The sequence below is a fragment of the Lemur catta genome, chromosome 8 (assembly GCF_020740605.2).
Source record: "Lemur catta isolate mLemCat1 chromosome 8, mLemCat1.pri, whole genome shotgun sequence".
Classification (NCBI taxonomy): Eukaryota; Metazoa; Chordata; class Mammalia; order Primates; family Lemuridae; genus Lemur; species Lemur catta.
Window position 1 is genome coordinate 90761663 of NC_059135.1, and position 14158 is coordinate 90775820.

The window sequence follows — 14158 nt, forward strand, 5'->3', positions numbered from 1 at the left end:
TATGCTTAGTAGTTTAAGGTTACAAGGTTCTTCTAGATCAACCAAAGTGTAATAAAAAGGTTGAAAATAAAATTAGAACTACTATTTATCTATGCTGAAATAATGAGACTTAATTAGAACTACTATTTATCTATACTGAAATAAAGCCTCCAAATTGATATATCATTACTAAAATAATTCAAGTCAACATTTAGGACATCTGTTTCCATTCAAAATGGAAAAATAAGGACCACATTTATCCTCCCATAAGAAACAATTTTTAAAATATAGATAAAGTTTGTAAACCAATAGAACTAAAGACATTAGACATCAGAAAACAAATAAAAGTAATCCCTGAGTGATGAAACAAACTGAGCCCTGCAATTGCTCAATTTACTATTTAGAGCAAATTTCCGTGTGCAGAGATAGGGAACCCAGGAAGGGTGTAATATAATTACTTTGGATGCCCAAGATAATTCAGAGTTAGTAGACCAGAGAAATCAACATGGGCAGAAGAATGAAAAGGAGAGAAATGCACAGAAAGAGAGAATTGTAAATCTTCAGGGACTCTCCCTTGATTATTTAGTTGAGTAACTATCAGCATGTGTGTGTATGTGTGTGTGTGTAAAGAAAACATGTAAAGGGAGAGAAAAACCAGCCAGAAAGAAATAGCGCCCAAATTTACGCATGGTTAAAAAGTCTCAGGTTTTACTTCCAGGAAAGAGATTATCATATTTCAGAGAGAGGATTTTGCCTCAGTACTGGGTAAAAATTAACCTAAAACTAAATGTACTTCTGCACCTAATAAGAAAAATTAAAAGCAAAGATCAGAATAATCAAACTATTCCCAGTGACTTTATCCCAGAAAAAAGCTCAAGAATATTTTTAAAGATATAAAAAGTACCCACTACCCAACAAGGTAAAACTCACAATTCTGTCATTCTATCAAAAACTAACAGCAAGCAGTGAAACAAGAGGATGCAATCTATAATAAGGGGAAAAAATCAATCAATCTAAATTGACCAGGGAATGACACCCATAATATTAATAGCATTAGGGCAAAGTCATCAAAAACAGTTATAATGGGATTCCATTGGTTCCAAAAGCTAGAGCAAATATTGAGCCTGATAATTAGTGACATGGAAGATAAAAAAAAAATACAAATCAAACTTCTAGAGGTAAAATTATAAAAAAAATTATAACACCTGGGCTAAAAATTAACAGAAGACTAGACATTGCAGAACAAAAGATTAGTGAACTTGAAGATATATCAATAAAAACTATTCAAAACAAAATGAACTGAGAAAAAAACTGAAAGAAATGGTGTCATATCAACCAACCAAATGTATGTATATATGGAATCCCTAAAAAAGAAAAAGGAAAAAAGAATTAAAGAAATAATGACAGAAAATTTTTCAAATCTACTGACAATTATAATACCACAGATCAAAGCATATGAAGGAATCCCAAGTATTGGGGGGAAAAAAAGAAGACAAAGAAAAATACAGCAAAGCATATTATCATCACATTTGAATCCAGTGATAAAGCAAAAGATTTTAAAGCAAATTTTAAACACTTTAAAGCAAAAAAAAAAAAAAAAAGCATTCAGTGCTAAAGATGGAATTTTATTTTATTTTATTTATTTATTTATTTTGAAGCCTAGTCAAGTGCAGTAGTGAGGAGGGGGAAAAGTAGTAGAACAAGGAGTTCTATCTATAACTGACTGTGAACAATCAAGTGAGATAACTCACTCTCTTTGGACCAGCCTAAAGATATAATTTTAAAGCATAAAAATATAAAAAGGCATGTATGGAAAAATAATAAGGATGAGAACAGATTTCTCATTGGAAATGATGCAAGTTTGAAAATAGTGAAGCAACAAAACTAAGAAACTAAAACTACCAATTTAAAATTCTTCACAAAGAGTAAATATCTTTCAAAAATGAAAGTGAAATAATATTTTAGACACACAAAAGACAAAATAATTACCAGCAAGCCTGCAATACAATAAATACTAAAGGAAGTCGTCCAGCCAGGAACAAATGATACCAGATGGAAATATGGCCCTACAGGAAGGAATGGAGACCACTGTAAATGGTAACTATATAGATAACTATAAAAATTTGTTATTATTAGAATCTCTTTCAACAATAATGCACTACTTAATGCAACAGTAATAAAACCATTTTGTGGGATTTATACCACATGGAGAAGTAAAATATATGCCAATAGCAAAGGATAGAAGGGAAAAGTGAAAAAATATTGTTGTAAGTTTCTTACACTATACATGAAGTAATATAATAATATCATTTGAAGACAGTTTGAGGACAAAGATGTTTACTATAAGTCCTAAAGGAAACAATAAAATAATATGTTAAGAGTTATGAATAATAGACCAAAAAGGAAACAAAATTAAATCATAAAAGCAATTGAGCCAAAAGAGGGCAGAAAATGAAGGGGCTGGGAACTAACAAAGAACATATTAGCAAGATTTAAGCTCAAATATATCCATAGTTAATTAAATTTAACTGGTCTAACACCAATAAAAAACCAGAAGTTATCAGATTATATTAAAAAGCAACACCCAAATACTTTCTATAAAAAATCCAATTTATACATAAAGACATAAAAGGTTAAAAATAAAGCAATGACCAAATATATGTCACGCTAATACTAATTTAAAAACAAACTGGAGTATCAGTATTAATATCAGACAAATTAGATTTTGGGAAAAAATATTACCTAGGATAAAGAAGCTTATTTTACAATGACAAAGGGATAATTCATTAAGAGGGCATAAAATTGTAAATGTTCATGTACCTAAAAAGACAGCCACAAAATATATGAAGGAGAAGCTCATAGAACTGAAAGAAGAAATAAATCCACAATTTTACTGCTAGATTTCAATAAATCTCACTCAGTGATAAAATCTATAGACAGAAAACCCATAAGAATAATTGAACGGTTGAACAAAATTATCACCCCATTCAATGAATTGACCTTATTAATATTTACATAATACTCTACCCAACAATAGCAGAAAGTCTTTTCGAGTGAACATGGAACACTTATGCCAATAGATTATAAACTGGGTAATAAACAAATCTCAATACATTTAAAAGGAAATCAAGTCAAACAAAGTATTTTCATTTCATTTCATAATTTCATTTTCTGAAAATAAATTAGAAATCAATGACAGAAAGATCTTTGGCAAATCCCCCAATTATTTTGAAACAAAAGTATTCACTGCTGAATATCCTATGGGTCAAAGCAGAAATAAAACAAGGAAATTCCAAAAAAAATTGAACTGACTAAAAATGCAAACAACACATCAAAATGGCCAATAAACATATGAAAAAAAAGCTCAATTTCACTATTTATCAGGGAAATGCAAATTAAAACCACAATGAGATATCACTTTACCCCAGTTAGAATGGCTTTTATTAAAAAGTCCAAAAACAATAGATGCTGGTGTGGATGCAGAGAGAAAAGAATGCTTACATGCTGTTGGTGGGACCGCAAATTAGTACAACCTCTATGGAAAACAATTTGGAGATCCCTTAAAGAACTAAAAGTAGACCTACCATTTGATCTAGCAGTCCCACTACTGGGTATTTATTTACCCAAAGGAAAAGAAGTCATTTTATCAAAAAGACACTTGAACTCCAAGGTTTATCTCAGCACAATTCACAATTGCAAAGATGTAAAATCAACCCAAATGCCCATCAGTTCATGAGTGGATTAACAAAATGTGGTGTATGTACACCATGGAATACTACTCAGCCATGAAGAAGGATGACTTATTGCCTTTTGCAATAATGTGGATGAAACTCAAGATCATTATCTTAAGTGAAATATCTGAAGAATGGAAAAACAAATACCATATGCACTCACAATTAAACTGGAACTAACAGATGAGCACATGTGTACATACAGGGAAGTATAACTCCTTGGAAATCAATCAGGAGGGAGGGGGATGAGGGGATGGGTGAAAACCTAACAGGTACAGTGAACACTACCTGGGTGACAGGCACATTTATAACCCAGACTCGAGCATTAGAAAAGTGATTCGTGTAACCAAAAACATTTGTACGCCTATAATACTCTGAAATTTTAAAAAAAGGAAAAGATATGGCTGATTGTAAAAAAAAAAAATTGTGTGGGCTGCAGCTACAGTAATACTTTCAAGAAAACTTATTGCACTAAATGCCTATGTTAAAAAAAAGTTCTCAAATCAATTGATCTTAACTTCTACCTTATAAAGCTAGAAAAAGAAGAGCAATTGAAACCTAAGGACTAAAAAAAATGAAATAAAAAGATCAAAGCAGAAAACAATTAAGTAGAACATAGGAAAATCAACAGAAAAATCACTGAGACCAAAAGCTGGTTTTTGAGAAGATTTTAAAAATATAAAATAAAATAAAATAAGCCTAGCCAGAGTGATCATGGAAAAAAAATCAAAGTCTTAATTTACTAATAGAAGAATGAGAAAGGTGATATCACTACTGATTCTATAGATATTAGTAAGAAAATGAGAGAAATTTTGAAGAACTTTATGCCAATAAATTCAACAACTTAAATGGACAAATGCATTCAGAGACACAAACTACCAAGCAAACTAAAGAAAAACAAATAAGCTGCACAACCTTCTTTCTTAAAAAAAAAATATATATATATAATTAAAAACCTTCATAACAAGAAAACTCCAGACCAAAATGGCTTATAGGTTCATTCTACCAAACATTTAAGGAAGAAATAATACCAATTCTATGAAATAATCTTCTAGAAAATTAACAGAGAAGGGATACTTCTTAGAAAATTTTTAAAGACAGGCTCTCGCTCTTTCACCCAGTCAGAGGTGCAATCATAGCTCACTATAACCTGTAACTCCTTGGCTCAAGCAATCCTCCAGCCTCAGCTTCCTAAAGTGCTGGGATTACAGGCAGTAGCCACCATGCCTGGCCGAAGGTATGCTTTGGAACTCATTTTATAAAGCCAACATTGTTCTAATACAAAAACCAGACAAAGCTGCAAGAAAACTACAGACATGAACATAGACACAAAAACTTCAGGAACATAGTGACAATAATTCTAATGTTAGCAACTCAAATCCAACCAAATATAAAAATGATAAATCATTACCCAGTGGGGTTTATTTTAGCAATGCAAGGTTGATCTAATACTTGAAAGTCCATGAATGTAATTCACCATATTAACAGTATAAATATATATTTATATAAGAAAACAACCCATTTTTTTAATGGCAAAAGATTTGAATAGACATACCCTTAAAGAAGGTATGTTGATGGCAAATAAGCCCATGAAAAGATAATCAATATCATCATCAGCTGTTAGGGCAATTTAAAGTGAAACCAATCTAGTATATATTAAAAGATATACCAGATTGGTTAACATTTTAAAAACTGGCCACATCAAGTGTTGACATGTATCTGTAGCAACTGAAGCTTTTGAACACTTTTGTTAGAAATGTAGACAGGCACAAATACTTTGGATAACAGTTTGGTAGTTTCTTAAAAAGTCAGACTTTATATACCAGTCGTTGCAATCCTGAGTCTTTACCCAAGCAGGTAGGAATAAGAAGAGGGAGGGATTGCAAAAGACAAAAGGAAATGTCTGTGAGTAAATCATGTTCATTATTTTGATTGTTTTAATGGTTTCATGGGTGCGTACACATGTCAAAACTTACCCATTATACAATGTAAACATGTGCACGTTTTTAATATTAATCATACCTCAATAAAGCTCTTTAGGAAAATGAAACCACATTTGTCTTATATTGAGCTCTTGGGGTGGGGAGAGTTTTTACTGAAAGTGTGGTACCTGTTCCCAAAGCTGAATTAAAAAAATGAGAACAAAAAAGTAAAAAAATAAAAATAAAAAAATGAGAACAAGTGTGTTAAGGAAAAAGGAAAGGAAGATTTATTAATTTGCCAGCTAATGAGGAGGATGGCAGACTCTCTCGTCTTAAAGAACCACCGTCCTCCTGTTGAGAGGAGTTTAGGCTCTTTATACGTACACAGTCCTTTAGTTAACTCAGGATCTTCATGACCTGTGCTGCACACTGTTCCCATGGGCCCCCTGGTGGCTCACTTGTTCCTCATCTGATCTAATCTCGGAATTTATCGTTTGTATTGTGAGGATTGAGCCATACCCTGCAATGAGGAGAGAAGGAGCAAACAGTGCAAACAGGCCTACCTTCAAGTTAAACTTCCGAGGATTGTTACATTGTTACTGTGAGATTACAGTAGCCCTTTGCTTAATTAATTTGTAACCCTGTAATGGAGTCTCCCCTGAGAATTTGTAATTATAGCTTGTCTTCATGGAGATTTGGCTAACAAAATTACACTAACTCAATGCCTCTGGAGACCCTAAGATGAGAAGTGCATATAAAGTTTCCCCATGTTGATAGTACACCAATGATCCTGGTAGGAGCAAAACTAAATTTACTTTAAGGGAGACATCGTCAATTCTGGCTTTGTGGCATTGCCTCAATAAAGTCAAGAAATTTGAGTATGAGTTTGTGATCCAATATTCCCAAACATTCAAAAAAATAAATCACCATGAATGAAAGTCAGCTGAAATGTTTCACAGGAGCTCCGCAGGACACAATACTAAATTTATCACACACAAAATATAAATGTTATTAAAATATTTAAAGAGATTAAAATACAGAATAAAAACATGAATAAGGTAGATCTCAAAGAGAAACAAATTGAACTTCTAAAAATACAAACCATAATCACTGCAGTTACATGCTAAAGGAATGGATTAAACAGCAGATGAGATTAAGTTACGAAGAAAATAAGTGATCTGAAAGATAGACTTGCAGAAATTAAATGCAATATGCCATAAAGACTTAGAAATTTAAAATGAGTGAGATTAAGAGATTTAGAAGATATAAATTCCGATATGTTTCTAATCACAGTTTTAACAAGAGAGACTAGTGAGATTGTGGGAGCATGCAAAGAACTTCTGAAATTTTTCTGTAACTGGTAAAAAGCATGAACCTTTGAATCCAGAGCATGTCAAATCCCAAGCAGAATAAATAAATCCAAGAGGAGCCAATGAATAAGGTAGTTGTAAAGCTTAGACAACAATATTTATGTTAATTTTCAATATCTTATGTTTTAATTGCTCTGCAGCATTTTCAGATTTTCTATATGCATTAGCCTATTGAACATCTCTGTGAAGAAATACATTGTCTTATTAAGGGAACTTGGGTTGAAAGCTCACCTGTGTCATGCCAGCTATATACTGTTGTTCCCTGTATAAGCAAGAAACAGTCATTGTCTAGAGGAAAAAGATATAGATTTTTGTTCCATTTCTACCTATGGTATCTAATGCCATCATTACTAAACCAATTCATTATTTTATACTTAATTTTATTTTCTGAAAAATGCATTTAAATTACTTTACTTGTTGTCCAGGGATGTTAAAAGGCAAAATAATAGTAGAATGTAAAAGCTAAAAGACTTCAGGAAAAAATATAACACACAAATGCTATCTATTATTTGAGATTTTTTGAGTTGAGTGTTAGGTTGTAGCTAGCTATCCTGCATAGACACAGAACCTCATGCCTTTCTGCTGTTTCCTGAATACAATGCATGTTGCAACAGATAAGGATTCAGGAGACTGCTTCGAGGTATACTTTACTTACCACTTACTGGAAAAATGACTTGAGTCAAATAAGAGAATCTCAGCATGAGAAGGGATAATAAAGGTCGCATTTGAGGCTCAATAAGTATTTATTAGTTCACAATTGAATCTCCTCTACCAGAGCCTTGTCAATGTGTGGTTAAACTTATGACTGAATGTATCTTGAGATGAGAAACTCAACACTGCCTAAGAAAGCCAATTCCGAGTGTCAGAAATTTACTCCTTATTCTGGCCCACTCAACCTTTATGAGCCTTATTTTCCCCAAAAAGAAAATGGAGTGATAATAATAGTAACCATTTATCAATTACCTACTATATGTCAAGCATGGAATTAGGCATTTCACATAGTTAAATTCTAATTATCACAAAAACCCTGCAAGACAAGTGTGACTATCCTCCTTTGACATGTGAGGAAACTGGGATTCAGATTTAAGTGGCTTGCCTAAGGCCACCCTCTAGTCATTAGCAAAGTCTAATTTTGTTTCCGGTCTGCTAAGATTGCTGAAAAAAATGAAAAAAAAAAATCTAAATGGAATCATACAAGAAAAAGAGATCTGTAAACTGAAAATTTTTTAAAAATATAAACTGCTCATAAAATTACTAGAAGTGCCTATATAGTTGAACCAATGTCCAATTCTTAACATGACAGAGATACTTAATAGCAGTTCATTTACTTGTCTTTTAAATATAGAACAGTGTTCTGTTAAACATACTCAAAAATGTTGAATTCTACCAAATAGTCATTCCAGCAAAGAAATTCAGAGATAATAAAGGCAATATTTCCATAAGAATAAGACACTTTAACTGTATCTAAGTGTTCTTTCAGAATCATTCTTATGATACTGATTTTGGCTATATTTTTAATGCTATATGTTATATTTTCTATTCTGATTTGAAATTGTTAAAAGTTTAGGAAGATGGTGCACATCTATAGTCCCAGCTACTCTGGAGGGTGAGGCAGGAGAATCTCTTGAGCCCAGGAGTTCAAAGCCAAAAGTTTAGAAAAGAGTCTAGGAAAATTCCCAACCTTCCCAGAAGGGCACACAATTATGGAAGACCATCATGCCTTCTGAGGTTTTAGGCTTTAAAAATAAAAGAAAAATCAAGAAGGTGAAATCCTTAAAGATTTCAACTTAAAAATACCTTTATCATAACATTATCTATCTGCTTATAGGTTTGGCTTAATGACTATTCCAATAAAGTTATGAGATTGTGAACTCTGAAATCGGCAAGAAATTTAAAGTTCCTCAGAGAAAACACCAGGAATAGAATAAAATAAAGAATTCTCACTCTGCCTGTATTCTTCCCCCGGAATCCACATGCACTTCTAAACGTGAAGGTGGGTTGAGGGCTTCCTAAAGCCAGCAGGTGACACTTGGTGCCCATGGGTTGCCCAGGCCTCCACCTCCATTTCTACCCTCTGACCTCACGACCTTGATCTTTCATTTACTTCCTAAGACGTCTTTGTCCATAACTTCCTGCCTGATTCCCACACACCTGACTCTCAGGCTTTCTTGCCTGAATTCACTCTCTGCATCTGTCTGGAATCTACAGCTCATTTAAACAAACATTTATGTAAGCTCTGCTATTCCACACACACTTTGCTGGACCATAGAGGCGTCCTGACCCTCACAGAGTCCACAGTCTGGTGGGAAATGATTACGTCAGTGAAGGTGAAGTTTACTTGAATAAGCACTTGAAAGGAGAAAGCAATGGTGCTAGAAGTACCTAGAACAGGGAGGATTGACCAGTCCAGGACGTCAGAAGTTTTTCTGGAGATATGACAGATACGCTGAGATCTGAAGTAAAGTTAGGAGTTACATGAAAATGGAACTCAAATCTATGATGACTGAGAAAAATACCAGAAAACACACTAATGCTTTTGTTCATAATTCTTTATCTATATGCTTTATTAGTGTATTATTTTCCTGTTGCTGCTATAACAAATTACCATAAACCTATTGGTTTACGGCAACACATTTATTCTCATAATTTTGAAATGGGTTTCGCTAGACTGAAGGGGTCCGCAGGGCCTGCTTCCCTGGGAGGCTCTAGGGGAGAAGCCATTTCCTCGCCTTTTCCAGCTTCTGGAGGCTGTTCCCAGTCCCTGGCTCATGGCCTTGCACCACATTGTCATTTGTCGCCCTGCTTCCATTGTTACACTGCCTTCTTCCTCTTCGGGAGCAAAATCTCCAAATCTCCATCTTCCCCTTATAAGGTACATATAATTCCATTTAGGGCCCACACAGATAATCCAGGATCAATTCCCCATCTCAAGATCCTTAGCTTAATCCTATCTGCAAAGTCCCTTTTGCCACATAGGGTCACAGTCACGGGATTCCAGGGATTAGGATGAAGATATGCAGTGGCGGTCGGGGGGAATTAGCCCACCACAAGCAATACCTTCCCGCATTAAAAAAAATACTTCAACGTGCACTCACGACCTACGTGGATACTCAGCTGCGTTGCCTAGAACCCCCACCAGGAGTGAGGCACTCATTCTTTCTAAGGCTGAGGTCTCCAATCCCCAGGCCGGGGACTGGTACCTGTCGACAGCCTGTTAGGGACTAACTGCAGAGCGCTGCACCCCACCCGCTCATTTGTGGAAAAATTATCTTCCATGAAACTGGGCGGGGGGGAAGCAGGAGGTGGGTGGTGAGCGAGGGAGAAGCTTCAGCTGTATTTACAGCCACTCCCCATCGCTAGCTCGAATCACCGCCTGAGCTCCACCCGACCACACTTGTAGAAAACTTGTCTTCCATGAAGCTGTCCTTGTTGCCACAAAGGTTGGGGACTGCTGCTTTAGGGAATTACTCTTGGCCCAGAGTAGCTGCCTCCTTGAGGTTATGCCCTGCAACACCAGCACCACTCCTGCAGGGGACAGATCACTACAATGACTTCTCTGTGCGGTTACAAAGACCCCGCCCCCTACCTCAACTCAGAACACCTGGAAGGGCCCTCCCTGGGGAGCTCTCCTGGGGCTTCTGTCCAGCCCCTTAGGCTTCTCCCTCTGCCCGGTCGGCTTTGTTCTCTGACAGGTGCCACAAGCCTCTTGCTTGCAAATCCCCTTTTCAGAGTCTCTTTCCCAAAACCCGACAAGGACAGGAATCATCCAGAATTTTAGCTCTGGGTGTTTAGTACCATTTCGTATCTTTTTTTCTTGCTTTAAAAATACAGAGTTAACATTAACTTGGCTGAGTTATCTGATCATCCTTACTTCTCCTGTCCTTCCCTCTTTAGAATTATTTTCCTTTTTATTGACATTCCTCCAAAAGCATTTTAAAAATGATTTTTCAAGGCCAAACTTTATGATTCTTTTATGGCAGAGAATGTTTTAGAAGTCTCTTATATTTAAATAACAGTTTGGCTGGATATAAGACCCTAGGCTTAAAGTGCTTTTTCTTTAATACTTTGAAAATATTACTCCATTTTCTCCTGGAATGGAGTAATGCTTTTGAAAAGTCTGATGTCTAATTGATTCTCACATCATTGTAGTTAATCTGTTCTTTCTCTCTGAAGTTTTTATAATTCTCTCTTATCTTCAATGTTCCTAAATGCCTAGAATGCACCTATGTGTAAGTCTTTTCCAATTTATCCTTCTTTTGTACACTCTCAGCCCTTGTATCTAGGGCCAATCATCTTTTTTTTCTAAAAAATATATTGTTATTTTTTGTTTAACTATGTTCTTCTGTTTTCACTTCTTTCACCCCTCTCGTTCTAGGAATTCTGCTACCCAGGGGTTGTATATCTTCTATCTCCCGTGTCTCTCTGAAATTTTACTTTATCTTTCATCTTTTTTCTCTCTCTCTGCTGCCTATAAGAAAAAGTACTAAAAATTATTCAGACACACTGGTTTGTTCTTCAGCTGAATCCATTCTTTTATTTATTCCATATCATGTTCTTTATTATAGTTATTTTATATTTTATAACCAATATTTCCATCTACTACCTTTTTAATAATTTCTTATTTTTGCTTCATAGTACCAATAGGTTCTTTTAAAGATATTTAGTGTGTTTGTTTCAAAGTATTAATCTATATACGTAATTAACCCTTGTTCATATATGTTGCTTATTAGTCTTTTTTCTTTTATACTGGTTGTACTTCTCATGTATCTAATCACTTCTGCTTGTTAACCCATGTTTCCTTGGGACTATTAGGTATCCTTTTAGGTATAGTATATTCAGACATGTTTGAAAGCCCAGGCTCTAGCTTGTATTCCTCCTTTGAGTTTAAAAGTTTAAATGCATGAAACTTTAAGAATCCTAGAAGAAGATGTTGAGAAGACCCTTTCAGACATCTGCCTAGGCAAAGAATTTTTGAAGGAGACCCCCCCCCAAGCAATCACAGCAGCAACAAAAATAAATAAGTTGGACCTGATCAAATTTAAAAGCTTTTTGCACACCCAAGGAAACTATCATTAGAGCGAATAGAGAACCTACAGAATGGGAGAAAATATTTGCTCCCTACACATCCAATAAAGGGCTGATAACAAGAATCTATCTAGAATTTAAGAAAATCAACAAGAAAAAAATCAAACAACCCCATCAATAAATGGGCAAAGGACATGAACAGAAACTTTTCAAAGAAGACAGAATCATGGCCAGTAAACATATAAAAAAAAAATTCTCAACATCTCTAATAGTTAGAGAAATGCAAATCAAAACTACAATGAGATACAACCTAACCCCAGTGAGATTGGCCTCTATCAAAAAATCCCAAAACAGCAAATACTGGAGAGGATGTGGAGAGACAGGAACACTCTTACACTGCTGGTGGGACTGCAAATTGGTGCAACCTCTATGGAAAAGAATTTGGAGATACCTCAAAGGGCTAAAAATAGAAATGCCATTTGATCCAGCAATAGCACTATTAGGCAACTATTCAAAAGAGCAAAAGACATTCTATAACAAAGACATCTGCACCCAACTGTTTATGGCAGCACAATTCACTACTGCAAGGATGTGGAAACAACCCAAGTGCCTGTCAATTCATAAGTGGATTAATAAAATTTGGTATATGTATACAATGGAATATTACTCAATTATAAGAAATGACAGCAATCTAGCACTGCTTATATTTTCCTGGATAGAACTTGAGCCCATCCTCCAAAGTCAGGTATCATAAGAATGGAAGAATAGGCAACACATGTACTCACCATCAAATTGGCACTAACTGAGCTACACTATGGTGCTCACACAGTAGTAATATTCTCTAGGGATTAGGGGGTTGGGGGTGGGTAAACTCACAACTAATGGATGTGGTGAGCATTGTAGGGGGCAAAGGCACACCCCAAATCATAGTTTGGGTGTAGCAAAGTCATAACATGTAACCAAAATGTTTGTACCTCCATAATATCCCAAAATCAACAAATAAAAAAAACCAAATACCACACTTGGTAGTTTAAAGCAAACAAAAAAAAGAAGTTTAAATGAAAGAGAATGTGCACCAGGTAGAAAAGCCCCAGACACACTATGTCATGTGTCCACATTTGTTTGCTGCCATTCCAACAACTAGTTTGCCCCCTTAAAATCTTTGGCAGAAGTAGCACTGGTAGAAGATCACCTCCATGGAGTACAATACTTTAACACTGAGTTAGAGGAGCGTGTAGAGGAGTAAGAAGGAGCCCAGGCTCAGGGCACACCAGAATGGCACTCACCTCTTGCCCTCAGCTCTTTACTCTACCCTGACTTGGATGCTACTCTGATAGTAACAATAGACACTGCGTCACCTGGTAGCCAGAAAGGGAAGAAAGGACTAGGACAGGAATATTTTGATTAGAGGCAACAAGCAGAAGATAAACAGTACTTAAATTTTATACAAGCAGAGTAAAATAAGTTTTGTCCAATGAAGATAAGAAAAATATACAAAAGTACAGCAAATAGAAAATATGAAACAAGAATATAGATAATATGTGATATTCAAGAAATTATAAAAAATTAAATAAGTTATAATTGCTAATCAAAAGACATTCCAGATCACATTAAACAAACTTTCAAAAAAGAACCAAGAATATGTCATGTAGAAGAAATACATTTAAAATAAAAAACTCAGAAAGATTGAAGATAAGGGAATAAAAATATATATGTCTTATATCTGGAAATTATCATTAAAAAGAAAGAAATTTTACTGACAAGAATAATTCAAAACAAAAATGTCATAAGGCTGAAGAGGTACATTATATATGAGCAAGAAATAATTGCTCATGAAATAAAATTTATTATGAATATTATGTATTGAAAAATATATTATCAAAATACATAAAGCAATAACTGAAGGAACTCTGAAGAAAATAAATCAATAAAAATATTGTTTGCATATACTCACCTCAGAACATAAAAGGTAAAACAGACAAAAATTATCAAAAATGTGGACAATCTGAATGCTAGAATATTCATACTTAGAAAAACTTTAAAACCATTTTTAGCATTCATTGTATTTTCAAAAAAATTATCCGTGTAGTTGGTAACAAATGAACCTCATCAGATGCCACTGCCATGCTCT